Here is a 19823-nt window from a genome sequence, read left to right on the forward strand (position 1 = left end):
CCAGAGTGCTAATGTGTTACGCACAGACACACTGCATTTTTTGTTCTTATTTTTGTATATTTTGTAAATGAAATATACAAAAATTAGAACAAAAAAATTCAATATGTTAGTTCATACCACAATGGAACTCCAGCGGTGTACCACATAAGGGTCATTTGCAGTAACATGAGAGGAAGTAACAGGTCTGGTCCAGATAAACACAGCAGTGTATGGACCGCCTGACACCCACTATCTATCAGGTGGGACAGTCCAGTATGAAAGAACAAGGGGCATAGCCAGTGTCATGGCTGTTCTCCTCCCTGCTCACGGCTGCCGGACGCTGGTCCCCAAGTGCATGGGCCCTTTGCTGCCATCTCTTCAGCCCCGCTGGGTGCCTCACCTGATCCACACTCCTTCTCTCTCCTCCGCTGACAGCACACTCGTTGACTCAGTTAAATTTAAAGGAGCAGCATGCTCCTAATTGGCCCCTGCTCCCTGACACTCCCCTATAAATGAGTGCATCTGCATGATGCCCTCTATTGGAGCCTCTGCATGCTTCCTAGCTTGTGGTCCCAGCTCTCCCTTGATTCCTGCCCGTGATTCCTGTCCGTGGTTCCTGTTGCCTGTGGTTCCATGTCCTGCTGTGTTCCTTCTGCCTGTGGTTTCAGCTGTCCCTACGTGTCCCTTGCGTCCCTACGTGTCTCCAGCTGCAAGTTGCCCACCGTTGCTTGCAAGCCAAGCCAGGGGTAGTGACCTGGGGGTTGGCTGACACAGCAAGTCTATCCAACCTTGCAGTGGGCACTGGTGAAGACCATCAGCCCCTTATACCTCTCTCCCTGGTGTGTCTTACACCATAGCTAGCAGTGGTACAGCGGATCCACAACTTCAGTTGTAACAGTAGGCTCCAACCATGGATCCCGGTAAGGTGGCAGAAATCCACAAGATCACCAGAATGGTTGCCTAACAGACCCAGCAGATTGTACAGCAGTCTCAGCAGCTACATCAGTTGTCCACCATCTTGAAGTAGCTTGCTTCACTCAACAAGCTCCACCAGTGTCTTCACCACCTCCGGTGCCAGTGATGTCTCCCCTTGGGCCTAATCTACGCCCTCCAAGTATGGGGGTGGCCTGCAGATGTGCAGAGGTTTCCAGTGCACTATGAACATCGAGATCATAGCCAACTAATTCACCACAAAGCACTCCAAGGTGACAATAGTCATCAGCCTCCTTGAGGGGAAGGCCATGACCTGGGCAACACCACTTTGGGATTAGGATGATCCAGTCACTGCTAACCTTCAGCCCTTCCTATCAGAACTCCTATCAGCTCAAGTGTCCTCTGCAAAGTCCACCCTCCTCAACTTGCGACAAGGGAACTCTTTTGTGGGCTACTATGTCATACAGCTGCTGGTTGCCAAACTTGATTGGAATAATGCTGCCCTAGTTGCCACACAAAAAAAAATTGAATGCACACAACCAAAGTTCCAATGTGTCTTGTACTAATGTGTTGCATCTTTCCATTCTTATTTTTGTATATTTCGTTTAACTCCTTAGTGACTGCCGATACGGCTTTTCACGGCGGTCACTAAGGGTCCTTATTCTGCTGCCATCAGCTTTTTACAGCGATGGCAGAGAATAAGATAGCGGGGCCGGGACGGCCCCCACCCCATCCCCCCAGCTACCGGAGGTAGCTGAGGGGTTGGGGCAGTGTGTGGGGTCCGTCCCGCCCCCCCCCCCCTTACCGACGATCGCCGCTATTAACGTTATAGCGGCGGCCGTCAGTAAAGGGGATTACCAGTGCCGCCGCCTTTCATCTCCCCCCGTCGTGAATCCACGACGGGGGGACATGAAATAAGTGTCCCCCAGACCTCAGATCAGCCCCCCCTAGTAGGGCGATCACTAACCCCCCTCCCCCGGCGGCCATCATTTCCAAGATGGCCGCCGCCATCCCTGCGAACAAACGATGTTTGTTCGCAGGGATGGAAAAGTGAAAATGAATGAAATCCCCATGCTCTCCGCCACCGGAGGTAGCGGAGAGCATGGGGCAGTCATCGGGGACCCCCCTGTGGGGTCCCGGTACAAGCAATCAGCGGTATATACTATATACCGCTGATCGCTTGTACCATGTGCTCCAGGCACTTTTTATCCCCTGTAACCATAAATGATTGGTGACAGGGGATAAAAAGTGATGTGTCTGTCCCCCCAAAGTCACCGCCCACCCCCCCCAGTCACCCCCCGTCCCCCAGTCACCCCCCCACCCCTTCCCCATATACTCACCTGATCCTGGAGCTCCTTCCTCCTCGACATCCTGGCTGGTTATGAAGTACGCATGCGCTCCACAACCAGCCAACTCTGAAAATTTAAAGTGACAGAGACCAATTTGGTCTCTGTCACTGAACTATGATTACTGTGATAGAAAATATCACAGTAATCATAGTAATACAGTGAAAATGAATGTATAAAGTACAAAAAGTGACAAACATACAAAAAAATAAAACACACACTTTTTATTATAGTAATAATTGCAGTTTACTCCCAAATTACCCCTAGCCCCCCCAAATTACCCGTAACCACCGCACGTTGCCCATAACAACCGCACGTTGCCTGTAACCACCGCACGTTGCTCGTAACCACCGCACGTTGCCCGTAACCACTGCACGTTGCCTGTAACCACTGCACATTGCCCGTAACCACCCCAAATTGCCAGTGACCCCCTCCAGATTGCCCGTAACCACCCCAAATTACATGTAACCACCCCAGATTACCTATAAGCACTGCAGTTTATCAGTAACAATCCCAGATTGTCTGTAACCCTTCCAGGTTGCACATAACCCCCCCAGGTTGCCCGTAATCACGCCAGATTACATGTAACCCCCCAGATTGCACGTAACCACCGCACGTTGCCTCTGACCACGCCACAATGCCTCTGACCACCGCACCTTGCCTCTGACCACCGCACCTTGCCTCTGACCACTGCACGTTGCCTCTGACCACCGCACGTTGCCTCTGACCACGCCACAATGCCTCTGACCATGCCACGGCGCCTCTGACCACGCCACGTTGCCTCTGACCACCCCAAATTGCCAAATGACCCCCTCCAGATTGCGGTGCCCATGCCAGATTACAGGTACCCACCCCAGATTGCCTATAAGAACTTCAGTTTATCCGTAGCCACCCCACGTTGCCCGTAACCACCCCAGATTGTCTGTAAGCACTGCCGGTTGCCTGTAACCACCCCACGTTGCCCGTATCCACCCCAGATTGTCTGCAAGCACTGCAGGTTGCCCGTAACCACCCCACGTTTCCCGTATCCACCCCAGATTGTCTGTAAGCACTGCAAGTTGCCCGTAACCACCCCACGTTGCCCGTAACCACCCCAGATTGTCTGTAAGCACAGCAGGTTACCCGTAACCAGCCCACATTGCCCGTAACCACCCCACGTTGCCTGTAACAACCGCACGTTGCCTCTGACCACCTCACGTCGCCTCTGACCAAGCCACGTCGCCTCTGACCACGCCACGTCGCCTCTGACCACCGCAGGTTGCCTCTGACCACCGCAGGTTTCCTCCGACCACCACAGGTTGCCACTGACCACCGCACGTTGCCTCTGACCACCCCAAATTGCCAATGACCCCCTCCAGATTGCGATAACCATGCCAGATTACAGGTACCCACCCGAGATTAGCTATAAGCACTTCAGTTTATCCGTAACCCCCCCACATTGCCCGTAACCACTCCACGTTGCCAGTAACTACCCCAGATTGTCTGTAAGCACTGCAGGTTGCCCATAACCACCCCACGTTGCCTGTAACCACCCCAGGTTGCCGTAACCACAGCAGGTTGCCCGTGACCAACCCATGTTGTCCGTAACCACCCCAGATTACCTGTAACCACCTCAGGTTGCCCATAACCACCCCAGACTGTCCGTAACCACCCCACATTACCTGTAATCTCATTTTTTTTATTTTATTTTAGTAAATGCGCTATTCTAATAACCATTACTAGCTGCGGTTTTGCTCCAGTAAATTGGCACTCCTTCCCTTCTGAGCCCTGCTGTGTGCCCATACAGTGGTTTATGCCCACATATGTGGTATCGTTTTACTCAGAAGAACCTACGTTACAGATTTAGGGGTACGTTTTCTCTCCTGTTCCTCGTCAAATTGAGAAATTTCAAACTAAACCAACATATTATTGGAAAAATTCGAGTTTTTCATTTTTACTGGCCAATTTTGAATACTTTCCTCTAATACCTGAGGGGTCAAAATGGTCACCACACCCCAAGATGAATTCTTTGAGGGGTGCACTTTCCAAAATGGGGTGACTTTTGGGGGGAATCTATTCTGCTGACACTACAGGGACTCTGCAAACGCACCTGGCGCTCAGAAACTTCTTCAGAAAAATCTGCACTGAAAATGCTAATTGGCGCTCCTTCCCTTCTGAGCCCGGCTGTGTGCCCATGCAGTGGTTTATGCCCACATATGGGGTACCATTCTACTCAGGAGAACCTGCGTTACATATATTGGGGTGACATTTCTCTCCTGTTCCTTGTAAAATTGAGAAATTTCAAACTAAAGGAACATATTATTAGAAAAATTCGAGTTTTTCATTTGTACTGTCTAATTTTGAATACTTTCCTCTAATACCTGTGGGGTCAAAATGCTCACCACACCGCAAAATGAATTCTCTGAGGGGTGTACTTTCCAAAATGGAGTGACTTATTGGGAGATATTACTCTGCTGGCACTACAGGGGCTCTGCAAATGGACCTTCAGCAAAATCTGCATTGAAAAAGCTAATTGGCGCTCCTTTCCTTCTGAGCCCTCCTGTGTGCCCATGCAGTGGTTTATGCCAACATATGAGGCACCATTTCACTCATGAGAACCTGCGTTACAAATTTTGGGGTACTTTTTTTCTCTTGTTCCTCATAAAATTGTGAAATTTCAAACTAAAAGAACATAATATTGGAAAAAATTGAGTTTTTCATTTTTACTGTCTAATTTTGAATACTTTCCTCTAATACCTATGGAATCAAAATGCTTACTACACCCCAAAATGAATTCTTTGAGGGGTTTACTTTCCAAAATGGGGTGACTTATGGAGATTTTACTACGCTGGCACTACAGGGGCACTGCAAATGCACCTGGCGCTCGGAAACTTCTGCAGCAAAATCTGCATTGAAAAAGCTAATTGGCGCTCCTTCCCTTCTGAGCCCTCCTGTGTGCCCATACAGTGGTTTATGCCCACATATGGGGTACCATTGTACTCAGGAAAACCTGCGTTACAAATTTTGGGGTACTTTTTTTCTCTTGTTCCTCGTGAAATTGAGAAATTTAAAACTAAACGAACATATTATTGGAAGAATTCGAGTTTTTCATTTTTACTGTCTTCTTTTGAATACTTTCCTGTAATACCTGTGGAGTCAAAATGGTCACCACACACCAAGATGAATTCTTTGAGGGGTGTACTTTCCAAAATGGGGTGACCTATGGGGGGGTTTCTCTCTGCTGACACTACAGGGGCACTGCAAACGCACCTGGCGCTCAAAAACTTCTTCAGCAAAATCTGCATTGGAAAAGCTAATTGGCGCTCCTTTCCTTCTGAGCCCGGCTGTGTGCCCATACAGTGGTTTACGCCCACATATGGGGTACCGTTGTACTCAAGAGAACCTGCGTTACAAATTTTGGGTTGTTTTTTCTCCCATGTTCCTTTTGAAAATAGGAAAGTTTAATCTAAATGTATATATTATTGGAAAATTTTACTTTTCCATTTTTTTACTGCCTAATTGTGAATACTTTCCTCCAGCCCTTGTAGGGTTAAAATGCTCATTATACCCCTAGATTAATTCTTTAAGGTGTGTAGTTTCCAAAATGGGGTCACTTATGGGGGTTTTCAGGATACCAGACTTCTAAATCCATTTAAAAAAAAGAACTGGTCCCTAAAAAAATCAGTTTTGGAAACTTTCACGAAAGTGTGATAATTTGCTGATAAATTTCTAAGCCCCATAACACCCTAAAAAAGTAAAATATGTTTACCAAATTATGCCAGAATAAAGAAGACATATTGGTTATGTGAGTTAGTAACTAATTTATGTGCTACTACTTTCTTTTTTTAGAAGCAGAGAATGTCAAAGTTCATAAAATGCAATTTTTTTTAATTTTTCATGATATTTTGATGTTTTTCACAAAAAACACACAAAGTAGTGACCAAATTTTGCCACTAACATAAAGTGCCATATGTGACGAAAAAACTATCTCAGAATCGCTAGCATACGTTAAAGCATCACTAAGCTATAAGAGCATAAAGTGAGACAGGTCAGATTTTGAAAAATTAGCCTGGTCATTAAGGCCCAAACTAGCTGCAGCACGAAGGGATTAAACATCCCTTCAAGGGACAAAATATACAAAACTTAGAACAAAAAATGCAATAGGTTACAGCATAACACATTAAAACTCTGGCAGTATATCAACTGACAACATACCACTGGAGTTCCAATGTGTCTTGCACACACTAGAACATATTGCATTTTTTTGCTCTAAATTTTGTATTTCTTACCTTGAAGGAATGTGTAAATAAAATATACAAAAATTAAAACGAGAAAATGCAATACGTTAGTGCAAGACATATTAGAGGTGAACCAGAAACCCTCCGCTCTGCCAAGCAGGGGCAAACCAGTTAAATGATTGAGTCTCCCATTGACTTCAATGGGGTTTGTTACTCAAGTTGAGCACTCAAGCATTGAAAATAGCTCCACTCAGGTAATGACTATTTGAGTGTCAGGATTGTGTAGTACCTAGTATGAACTGGGCCTGGTGTTTGTTTTTGTGTGCCACACCCGATTGCTTCTCAGCTTCCGGCAATGCAGGAGTTAAGCTGAGAACTTGCTGAACTTGATAATGCACCTGTGTTGTCTGTTTGATTGACTGGTTTCTCTGCCTATCTGCAGCCTGGAGGATCAGAGCACTGGTCCAATGAGGATCCGGACCAGGCTCTTGCTCAGCATAAAACAAAGCTGAGGCAGAGTTCCAGCGCTGGCTATTTAGGTTAACTTCCTGGTCCCAGCTCCCCCTGTCTACTCCTGCGATCCCCGCTTCTAATCCCTCTGTTTTGCTCGACTTGTTACCTGACCTCCTGCCTGACTATCTGACTATCCGTTTGCTTGCTGATTTTGTATTGCTCTGCCTGTTTGGATTTTGACCCGGCATGTTTGACTATTCTTTTCTGTTTGTCTGTCCGTCTTGTTCCGTCTGCATGTATTTAGCGCAGAAAACGTCAACGTGGTTGTCCACGGCCGCCTAGGGCCGACTGAGGCAAGTAGGCAGGGACAGTGGGTGGGTACAGGCCTAGGGTCCACTGTCTTGTCGTGTCTGTACCTCCTAGTCCTGACAGAATAGCCAGCCCAAAACTGTTGTTTGCCTCATGGACAACTGGACTGCCATGACTAATATCGTGGACCAAATGCAGCAGCTCAATACTATGGTTCAGGAGCTAGCTGTAAGGGTCCAGGATTAGGAGACGGCCCCCCGACAACTTACTGTGACCTCCCCAGCACCTCCTGAGCCGCCCGTCCAGCTCCCAGATAAGTTCACGGGGGACAGGAGAAAATTTTGTGCATTCCAGAAGGGGTGTAAGTTATTTTTCAAGTTACGTTCCCACTTCTCGGGTGATGAGACCCAGAAGGTAGACATAGTTATGTCCCTTCTCCAAGGGCCACCACAGGAGTGGGCCTTCTCATTATCACCTGACTCTCCTGAACTGCTGACCGTAGACCAATTCTTTTTGGCATTAGGGCTGCTTTACGATGACCATGACAGTGCAGCCAATGCGGAGCGTCAGTTGACAGGATTGAGACAGGGTAGACGTCCAGTGGAGAAGTACTGTTCAGAGTTTAGGCAGTGGAGTGGCCTTTCCACTTGGAATGATGCTGCCCTCCGCTTTCAGCTCTGTGCAGGGCTGAGTGACCGGTTGAAGGATATGCTGGTGGCTTACCCTAACCCTGACTCGTTTGAGGAAAGTATGTCTTTAGCCATCCGAGTCGAACGACGTTTGAAGGACAGGCAGCAGGAGGTACCCCAGACCATCCCAGAACCTCATTGCCTCCAGCCTCCTACCCTAAACCTTCCCTTCCTGTTTTACCCACTCCAGAGGAGCTTATGCAGGTAGACTCCACCGATGCTAAGGACAGACGAGCACACCGCCTGCAGAACAACCTATGCCTATATTGTGGGAAAGCGGGACATCGTATTCGGCAATGTCCTTCCAGGCCAGGACCACCGCCGGAAAAACTTCAGCGCCTGAGAGGGGGTCACTCAGGCACACAGGTAACCTTCACCCAATAAAACAAATTGTTGTTGCCAATTTCTCTTGTGCTGGGGGAGAAAAAGATTTCATGGTATGCCCAGATTGACTCTCTGTTAATTCCAAGTTTTTTTCAGCTTTAGAGGTTTGTCCCTTGCTGCTCAAGTGTCCAGTCGATGTCACTGGAGCAGACTCTGCCCCCTTTGCCCAAGGGGATTTACGGTACATAACTCCCTGCCTGGAAGTCAAGGTGGGGTCCGTCCATGTTGAAAAGATGGATTTTCTTGTGATGCATAATTTGTCATCTGATGTCATTCTGGGGTTACCCTGGTTGTAGGCACATAATCCTGTCTTTGATTGGTCCAGCAGGGAACTTGTGCGATGGGGGGCTGAATGAATCTCTCACTGTATCGCTGTGTTTCTCGCGGAATACTCCCCTGGGGAGGGGGAGATTCCAGAATTTCTGTTGGATTATTTAGATGTTTTTGATGAAAAAGCTGTGGACGGGTTGCCGCCCCACAGATCATATGACTGTGCTATTGAGTTAACTCCCGGTGCTAAATACCCCAGGGGTCGAATATTTAACCTGTCCTGCCCTGAGAGGGAGGCCATGCGAGAGTATATAAAGAACAGTCTGAATAAAGGACTCATTCGCCCCTCTTCCTCTCCGTTCTTTGTTTGTGGGCAAAAAAGACGGTGAGTTTCGGCCTTGTATTGACTACCGGGAGTTGAATAAGATTACAGTTAAAAATCAGCACCCGCTACCCCTGATCCCGGATTTGTTTAACCAAAAAGTAGGTGCTAAATGGTTTTCTAAGGCAGACCTACGCGGGGCATATAATTTAATCAGAATCCGTCGGGGGATGAGTGGAAGACTGCCTTTAATACCCCAGAGGGCCATTTCGAATATCTTGTTATGCCCTTTGGGTTATGTAATGCTCCGGCGGTCTTCCAACACTTTGTGAATGATATATTTCGTGAACACTTGGGTTGGTTTCTTGTTGTGTATTTGGACGATATTTTGATATTTCCCCCCGATTGGGCTTCTCACATATTACATGTTCGTACAGCAATGGAGCTTCTGAGGCACAATAATCTGTGTGCCAAGCAATGGAAATGCCAGTTAGGTATCCAGGAAGTCTCGTTTCTGGGTTACTATATTACCCCAAACTCGTTTGGTATGGACCCCCTTAAGGTTACTGCCATTGAAAACTGGGAGAGACCCAATAACCTGAAGTCCCTTCAAAGGTTTTTGGGATTTGCCAATTACTATCGAAAGTTTATCAGACTTCTCACTGGTAGCTAAACCCCTTACGGATTTGACTAGGAAGGGGGCGGACTTAGTCAATTGGTCCCCAGAATCTATCACGGCATTTGATACACTTCAGCGATGTTTCTCAGATTTTGTACTGTGCTGCCTGTTTGGATTTTGACCCGGCCTGTTTGACTATTCTTTTGTGTTTGTCTGTCCGTCTTGTTCCGTGTGCACGTATTTAGCGCAGGGAACATCAACTGTGTTGTCCACGACTGCCTAGGGCCGACTGAGGCAAGTAGGCAGGGACAGTGGGTGGGTTCAGACCTAGGGCCCACTGTCTTGTCATGTCTGTACCTCCCAGTCCTGACATTGAGCTTTTTGGAGCTCGCTCAACACTACTATTACTTCTTCGAGCCCTGTGACAAGTGCCTAAGCAATGGCACAGTATCCTAGCTCCTACTTGTAACATTTGAGGCCCCTGGTACCCACATATGTGCCTCCTGATTGGCTAATGTGCATTCCTGCGAGCACCAAAGGTCCTGGCCTTGTGCTTCTATTTTTATCAAAGCCACCACCCGCTGCCATTTTGCTGCAATTTATTGCAGCCAACCTCGAAAAATGTTCAGTACCACCCGAATCTAAGTTAGACCCGAAAGTTCATTGTTTAGGTTCACGCATCTCCAATTAGGGATAATGGGGGGGAGCGGCCACACCACTTCATAGGTAAAAGGCAGAAATCTACATAGAAATCCCGACACTTCTGCAAGTGTTAATGAAATCTTTTCACTATTTTATTTTCTACTTTGTACTTTTATAATCTGAAATTATAATTTTCTGTAAGTGAAGAAGATATTTTCCTCCTGCTATGAGACCTGAGTGTAATATTATGAGACCATGTATGATAGTGAGCAGAGCTGTGTATATAAGGGGGTGATTTGCTCAGGCTGCAGTGACATTAAAATGCTGCCGGTCACTATGTCACTGGATGCCGGGATTCCAGGACTATTGCTCCTTATAGGATGGATGACTTTACACCTTGTAACATCATCTTCAGTTTCAACATCGTCTTATTCCCTGAAATCTCTGCTCTCTGTGTTACTCCTGTGTGTGACATCTTGTGTGGTGACCAGTCAGTCTCCAGGACCATCCTGTAGTCTCCAGATTGACACTGTGATTGAGGATTTTAAATATGTCCAGGATGGAGACATTATGGTCGGAGGAGTTGTCACTGTTCACAGTCTTTTAGTATCTTTGTCTACATCTTTTAATATGTCTCCACCTGAAAAGTGTTGTTTTTAGTAAGTGCCAGAACGAATGATATCAGGTGCTATGTCTTATCTTGGAGAAATATCGGAGATAGTTTTACTGCACATACACTTAGGGCAGCACCATTTATGAGGCAAAATGAGCATCTTGCCTCAGGTGGTGCTCTTCCCTGAGTGGTGGGGAAAGCAGGTAAGAGGTCAGTATACTGTGACGGGGATCTGTATTATCTGGGATATGGATCATTGCTTTCTTACACTGAGCAAAGGAGTGTACGGCAGCTTTACTGACCTGATATAGATATATGCTATCTTCTGAGAATCAGCTATGCCATGTAACACATCTGTAGTACAACACCATGAAGGAGTCAAGTCAGGGGAAGAGAGATGGGGAGGGAGAGAGAGCTTGAACAGGCTGCATAATTCTGCTGAGGAAAACACCTGCAAGGAGATGAGTGGAAGACTGCGTATCCCTTTCCTGTGCCCATCCCCAGAAGCTTCTAGCCAATCTTCACTGCAGCCTGTGAGACAGACCCTACAACCTCTAATAATGTGACTGCAGCCTGTGAGACAGACTCTACAACCTCTAATAATGTGACTGCAGCCTGTGAGACAGACTCTACAACCTCTAATATTGTAACTGCAGCCTGTGAGACAGACTCTACAACCTTTAATAATGTGACTGCAGCCTGTGAGACAGATCCCGCACCTCTAATAATGTGACTGTAGCTTATGAGACAGACCTTGCAACCTCTAATAATGTGACTGCAGCCTGTGAGACAGACCTTGCAACCTCTAATAATGTTACTGTAGCCTGTGAGACAGACTCTCCATCTCTAATAATGTGACTGTAGCTTATGAGACAGACCTTGCAACCTCAAATAATGTGACTGCAACGTATGAGACAGACCTTGCAACCTCTAATAGTGTGACTGCAGACCTTTGACTCCAACTCCTACCATATACAATTAAAAGGGGGAGCGTTTATAGGGAACATATGAAAGTTCTTTATTTATTGTCTAAAAAGATATAAAAAAAACACACTCACACAGGCACCAACACTGGGGTCTGTTTAAAGTCACATGAAAAGAATTCATTACAAGACGGACACTTGTGAGCACACAAATGCAAAAAATGGGATACCAAGTCACCTCCAAATGAATATATCTAGTATGGTGATGTTGCCATCATACAATGTTCCTCCCTACACATGGAATAAAAGTCAATAAGTATATATACAGTTAAAGTGCAAATACTCAAACCATGTAACAGGGCTCAAATGGTTAATACAACCGATAGGCAGTAACTTGAGGGAGGGACACACATCTCCTACCAGTCTTTGACTTCATCTCCTACTGGTCTTGTAACTCTATCTCTTACCATTCATGTAACTCCATCTCCTACCAGCCCTATGGCCCCATCTTCTCCAAGCCCTATGACTCCATCTCCTATTAGTCTCATAACTCCTGTGACTCCATCTCCCATCAGTCATAGAACTTTATCTCTTTCCCGCCCTATGACTAAACTGCCTGGTTTCATGGATGTCCAGCGACCAAAGAAGCATGACCCACTGTAAATATTCTCTTCCTAAGTGCTGGGTGCACATAGAGCTTGCCAGGAGGAACGTTCTGTGAAAAAAAGAGGGCCACTGGAACTAAGCCGTCAGGTGGTATGATTTGGGAAAATGTGTCTTCTTGACCAAAAACATCAGGTGCTCATGAGAAAGCATCAGCCTCTGCATCAGCAACAAGTTCTTGTATGAGAAAATTAAATTGGTTATCCGGTGCTGAAAACCCAACTCTGCATCACACTTGACTGGCTGCACTTTACCTCCTGTTTCTCACTGTCACAGCCGCGGCGGCGTCCCGCGTTCCGGGCCGCCGCCGCGACCGCTTCCTGCCCCATGCAGCAGCCGGTGTCCATAGTCGGGGACCCGGCGCTGCTATCACCTCGGCCCCGGGGGGCGCCTCACCTCCCCCCGCCCCGGTCCCCCGCTGTGCCGGCCGGCGCGCGCGCCCCCGCCTCCTCGGGCGCGCGCGCGCCGGCTGTCTCAGATTTAAAGGGGCAGTGCGCTCCTAATTGGTAGTTGCACCTAATCACTCCCCTATAAATCCCAGCTTGCCCTGTTCCCTGGGTTGGAGCCTCTACATGCTTCCCATAGCGTTTGGCCCAGCTCCCTGTTGTTCCTGTGTCCTGTCCGTTACCTGGTCCCAAGTCCCTGTTCCTGAGTCCTGTCCGTTACCTGGTCCCAAGTCCCTGTTCCTGGTTCCTGTTCCCCTGTCACTCCACCTGTTCCCGTGTCCAGCCTGTCATGTGCTCTCTCATCTGCAGACTATTGCCTGTGCCATCTCCTGCCACGCCTCGCCTGCCGACACCAGCAACCAAGCCAGGGGTAGCGACCTGGGGGTCGCCTGCCGCAGCAAGTCCATCCCGCCTTGCGGCGGGCTCTGGTGAAAACCAGCGGCCCCTTAGACTCCGCTCCCTGGTGAGGTTTGTGCCATCGCTGGTGCCGGTCCAGTGGATCCACTACTCCGGGCGTTACAGTAGGCTCCAACCATGGATCCCGGCGAGGTGCCCGATCTCCGTGACGTCGCCAGAGTGGTCACTCAGCAGGCGCAACAAATCCAGAAACAGTCACAGCAGATCCAGCAACTCACTGCCGCCTTACAGCAGCAGACTACTGCCCAGCGCACACCACCTCCTGACGCTTCTTCTTCACTCCGACTGGCCCTCCCAAGCAAGTACTCTGGGGACTCTAAGTTGTGCAGAGGATTCTTGACTCAGTGCACCATGCACATTGAACTTTTGAGTAGTCAGTTTTCCACCGAGCGCTCTAAAGTGGCTTTCATCATCAGCCTATTAGAGGGTAGAGCCCTGGCCTGGGCCACGCCACTGTGGGACCGTGATGATCCAGTTGCTGCCAATCTCCGGGCCTTCCTATTCGAGTTTCGCTCCGTCTTTGAGGAACCTGCCCGTGCTTCTTCAGCCGAGACTGCTCTCCTCAACCTCTCTCAAGGCAGCTCCTCTGTTGGTGACTACGCCATCCAGTTCCGCACCCTGGCAGCCGAATTGGACTGGAACGAGGCCGCCCTATTGGCCACCTTCAAGAAGGGCCTGTCTAGTCGTGTGAGAGACGTGCTCGCTGCCCGAGACCTGCCTACCTCCCTGAACGAACTCATTCTACTGGCCACCCGAGTTGATACTCGTTTTTCGGAGAGGGAGGAGGAGGTTCGGCATGAACATTTACTAACCCGTTCCCGTCGCCATCCCCAGCTGGCGCCGGTTTTCCAGAATCCTGACCTTTCGATGTCCCAACCCTCTCCTGAGATTCCTATGCAGGTGGAACGGGCTCACCTGACGCCTGATGAAAGAATCCGGCGCCTGGAGCAGAATCTCTGTCTCTATTGCGGGGGTTCCGATCACTTCCGGCTGGGATGTCCCCTACGTCCCCAAACATCCGGAAAATGCTCGCACCTAGGTCCGGTGGGACAGGTGTCCCTAGGTGTGAATGCCACCATTCCAAGTCTGTCTATGCCAGTTTCCATCCGGACTCTCTCAGGACGAAATCATCAGACTACTGCCTTCCTCGATTCTGGGTCAGCAGGCAGTTTTATTGCGGCAACATTGGTCCAAAGATGGCGGCTACCCGTGACCCGACTAGCCAGGCCCCTGACTATCTCCTCGGTCACAGGCGAAATTCTTACCGACCGTGTGTACTACCAGACCGCACCTTTAGTCCTCCAGGTGGGTCCTTTACATCAAGAAAAGATATCCTTCTACGTCCTGCCCCATTCTTCCCCCGCGGTCCTCCTGGGACTCCCGTGGCTGCAAGAACATGCCCCTCAACTGGACTGGAGAACCGGGGAGATTCTCAGTTGGGGTCAGGACTGTTCCAACCAGTGTCTCAGGTCACCTCAGACCAAGTGTACTATGTCGTTTCCTGTCCCAGCCAAGCCTCTATCCGACCTACCGGCAGAAGACCAAGACTCGGCGGATGCCTTCTCTGCCGAGGTGTACCCTCTCTCCATACCCAAGACTAAGGTCGGGTCCTCTCACCACCGGGAGAACTTACAGAAGGTCCTCGTCCACAGACCCACAGTCCCTTGCCATGTTTTACCGCCTGATCGCCTGGCACCAGTCGTCACCTCCTCGCTTCGGAGAGTACCCCCCGGAAAGACTCATGTTCACCCTGCGCTTCGAAGAGGTATTTTGAAGTGGGGTCATTCCTCGTTGGAGGCCGGGCACCCTGGAGTCCGTAAGACCGGCCAACGGATCTCTCGCCACTACTGGTGGTCCAGTTTGTTTCAAGATGTCAAAGACTTTGTGGCTTCCTGTGCCATCTGCAGGCAAGAAAGAGGGGGAGGCCAAAGGGGGGGGGTACTGTCACAGCCGCGGGGGCGGCCCGCGTTCCGGGCCGCCGCCGCGACCGCTTCCTGCCCCATGCAGCAGCCGGTGTCCATAGTCGGGGACCCGGCGCTGCTATCACCTCGGCCCCGGGGGGCGCCTCACCTCTCCACGCTCCTGTCTCCCGCTGTGCCGGCCGGCGCGCGCGTCCCCGCCTCCTAGGGCGCGCGCGTGCCGGCTGTCTCAGATTTAAAGGGGCAGTGCGCTCCTAATTGGTAGTTGCACCTAATCACTCCCCTATAAATCCCAGCTTGCCCTGTTCCCTGGGTTGGAGCCTCTACATGCTTCCCATAGCGTTTGGCCCAGCTCCCTGTTGTTCCTGTGTCCTGTCCGTTACCTGGTCCCAAGTCCCTGTTCCTGAGTCCTGTCCGTTACCTGGTCCCAAGTCCCTGTTCCTGGTTCCTGTTCCCCTGTCACTCCACCTGTTCCCGTGTCCAGCCTGTCACGTGCTCTCTCATCTGCAGACTATTGCCTGTGCCATCTCCTGCCACGCCTCGCCTGCCGACACCAGCAACCAAGCCAGGGGTAGCGACCTGGGGGTCGCCTGCCGCAGCAAGTCCATCCCGCCTTGCGGCGGGCTCTGGTGAAAACCAGCGGCCCCTTAGACTCCGCTCCCTGGTGAGGTTTGTGTCATCGCTGGTGCCGGTCCAGTGGATCCACTACTCCGGGCGTTACACTCTCCCTATACCCTATAGATTGTGAGCCCTCGCGGGCAGGGTCCTCTTCCCCCATGTACCAGTCTGTCTTTTGCCTTCATGTAATGTTTTCTGATCTTGTATTGTTCCTGCCTGTTGCCTATCTATTGTATAGCGCTCTGGAACTAAGGGCGCTTTATAAATAAATAATAATAATAATAATAATAATAATGCTACAAAAACATGGCCACTTTCTTTCAGAGACAACACGACTCTTGTCTGCAGTTCAGGTGTGGTGTGCGATTAAGCTTCATTCACTTCAATGGAACTGAGCAGCAAACCCCCACCCAAGTTGGAGACAAGAGTGGGGCTGTCTCTGGAAGAAAGTCCCCATGTTTTTGTAGAACTGTATAACCCTGGAGAAGAAAGAGACCATCTGGATTTTCTGGGATTAATGCGTAGGTACTTATGAACTCTTAAATGTTAATGGGATGATTTGCCCTTTCCAAGAGATGATGCCACTCTTCTAGAGCCAAAGGAGAAGTCCTGCGAAATTTTTTTATTAAAGTATTGTATTGCCCCCAAAAGTTATACAAATCACCAATATTCACTTATTATGGGAAATGCTTATAAAGTGCTTTTTCCCTGCACTTACTACTGCATCAAGGCTTCACTTCCTGGATAACATGGTGATGTCACTTCCTGGATAACATGGTGATGTCACTTCCTGGATAACGTGGTGATGTCACTTCCTGGATAACATGGTGATGTCATGACCTGAGTGGCAGAGCTGTGCGGGCTGTGGCTGCTGGAGAGGATGATGGCAGGGGGACACTGAGGGACACAGGGCACTGGAGGAACACTGAGCATCCCCTGCCATCATCCTCTCCAGCAGCCACAGCCCGCACAGCTCTGCCACTCAGGTCATGACATCACCATGTTATCCAGGAAGTGACATCACCATGTTATCCAGGAAGTGACATCACCATGTTATCCAAGAAGTGACATCACCATGTTATCCAGGAATTGACATCACAATTTTAACCAGGAAGTGACATCACCATTTTGCCTAGGAAGTAAAGCCTTGATGCAGTAGTAACTGGAGGGAAAAAAGCACTTTATAAGCATTTCCCGTAATAAAAGTATATTGGTGATTTGTATAACTTTTGGGGGACAATATAATACCTTAATAAAATTTTTCCCCGGACTTCTTTAACCCCTTAAGGACCGGAGCAAATTTTATGAATATGACCTGTGTCACTTTATTCATTAATAACTTCGGGATGCTTTTATCTATCCGGCTGATTCTGAGATTGTTTTCTCGTGACATATTGTACTTCACGTTTCTGGTAAAATGGAGTCGATACTTATAACGAATCTTTATGAAAAAAAAAACAAAATAATGTGAAAAATTGTGAAAAAATGCATTTTTCCAACTTTAAAACTTTTCTGCTTATACAGAAAATGGTTATACCACATATAATTATATATATATATATATATATATATATATATATATATATATAAAGTAGCATTAGCAACATGTCTACTTTATGTTGGTGGCATTTATTAAACTATATTTCTTTTTTTTTTTTTTTAGACAATAGAAAGCGTAAAACATTTGCAGCAAATTTCCAAATTTTCAGTAAAATTTCAAAATCTGATATTTTTAGGGACCTGTTCAGGTTTAAAATGTATTTGAGGGGACTGTATGTTAGAAAGCCCCACAAAGCACCCCATTTCAGAAACTGCACCCCCAAAACTCTGCAAAAGCACATCCAGAAAGTTTTTTAAGTCACAGAAATAAAAGCTAAGTGTGTAAGAAATTTGAAAATTTTAATTTTCTGTGCAGAGATTTTATTGTAGACCCCATTCTGGAAACTACACCCCTTAAGGACTATAACAAGGGGTGCAGTGAGCATATGGACCCCACTGGTGACGGGCACAAATGTGGAAAAATGTGACGTGAAAGTGAAAATTTTCATTTTTTTCACTTTCACGGCACAAATGTGCCCGTCATCAAGGGGTCCATATCCTCATTGCACCCCTTGTTAGATTCCTTGAGGGGTGTAGTTTCCAGAATGGGGTCACTTGTGGGGGGGGGTTTCCACTGTCTTGGCAGCACGATGGCTCTGTAAATGCAACATGGCGTTCATCATCCATTCTAGCCAAATCCAACCTCCAAAATCCAAATGGCTACCTTTGGAGGCTTGCCCTGCACCCACATGGCGCTTTATGTCCACATGTGGGGTATTTACAGACTTGGGGGAAATTGCTCTACACATTTTGTGTTTTTTTTTTCTCTTTTAACCCCTTGTGAAAATGATAAATTCAAGGCTAGACCAACATTATAGTGTAAAAAATGTAATATTTCATTTTCACGCCACATTGTTCCACATTTGTGCCCGTCACCAGTGGGGTCCATATGCTCACTACACTTCTTGTTATATTCCTTGAGGGGTGTAGTTTCCATAATGGGGTCACTTGTGGGGGTTTCAACTGTCTTGGCAACACAGGGGCCTTTTAAATGCAACATGGCCCCTCGAAATCCAAAAAACACCCTACGCCAAAAAGGAGGAGTTGCTGATTAGCAGCGGCGTAAGGGTGCGGAAAATACAAAAAAATAAATTTGGAAAAAAAAAAAAAAACCTTTACTACATGCTGAACATCCCTCTAGCTGCTGATAAGTGTATTACACTTTTCAGCCGCTAGAGGGCAGCAGAGCGCCGAAAAAAAGTCGAGGACATCCGAGGGGTTGACGGAAAAGGCCGAAGACCCGAACGGAAGAAGATGACGTCACGGAACCCGGAAGACACCGATCGGGACCCCGGGATCCGGTGAGTATGGCCAAATACCTGCTCTGGACCCCTCAGCTACCTAGCTGAGGGGTCCAGAGCAGGTAGTTATCATTTTTGGGGACTTTGATCACCGTGATCAGCCGGCCAGTACCGGCCGGCCGATCACGGCGATCAGGACGTGGCACCGTGGCCACCATTACTTTTAACAGTAATGGCGGTCGGTGCTGTCTCGGACAGCACCGGCCGCCATTATTTTCTGGGTCATCAGGTCACCGATGGCCCGGAAAGGTTCCGATTGCTGCTATTGACTGATCTAAACTGATCAGCCAATAAGAGCGATCGTCGGCATGGGGGGTTAACAGCCTCCCATGCCGACAGGGAGAGATGGCCAGCAGTGTGTTTCTGCAGGGCATCTCTCCCAATCGCGTACCGGCTGGGCGCGGCGCCCTCATAAAGGACCCGCGTACCGGTACGTCATGGGTCCTTAAGAGGTTAATAGCCAGTAGTTTGCAACCTCCTATGTATGTGATCTCTCTCTGCTGGAGGAGAATTTCCTGGCATGGTCTGGGCTAAACAGACGCAAAACAGGGCACAAGCAAAAGCAGACTTTAGTCTGGAGAGGGCTCGGTCAGCTGGATCCATTTGTAGACCATGGTCGGAGATCATGTACCCGAGAAAAAAAGGAGACTGGTCTGGTGGAACATACACTTCTCTAACTTAGCATAGAGATGAATAACTCTTAACCATCTCAGTGCTTGATGTACATGGCCCAAATCAGTTTGCAGATCAGTTGAATAGATCAGAATATTGTCAAGGTAAACAATCACACAAGAGTAGAGGAAATCATCATTGATAAGTTCTAGCTGCACGCAGGAGCGGAGTCTACACCAAAGACTGCCACAAGGCAGGATGGGTTTCTTGCGGTAGGTGACCATCCAGGTCGCTACCCCTGGTTTTGCCTGCTAGAGGAGATGGGCGAGGTACAGCTGGCAACAATGTAGACAGACACATGGGCAGACAAAACGAGCAGGAACTACGGGCAGGAACCAGGGACAGGATCCATAGGCAGGTATCATGGGTGAGAATCACAGTCGTGACCCACGGGCAAAAATCATGGGCAGGTGTCATGAGGATGGGACCACAGTCATGCACAAAGCATGCAGAGGCTCCAACAAGGGAACCATAACAGGGTGGCCTCCT

The sequence above is a fragment of the Dendropsophus ebraccatus genome, chromosome 4, assembly GCF_027789765.1.
Source record: "Dendropsophus ebraccatus isolate aDenEbr1 chromosome 4, aDenEbr1.pat, whole genome shotgun sequence".
NCBI lineage: Eukaryota > Metazoa > Chordata > Amphibia > Anura > Hylidae > Dendropsophus > Dendropsophus ebraccatus.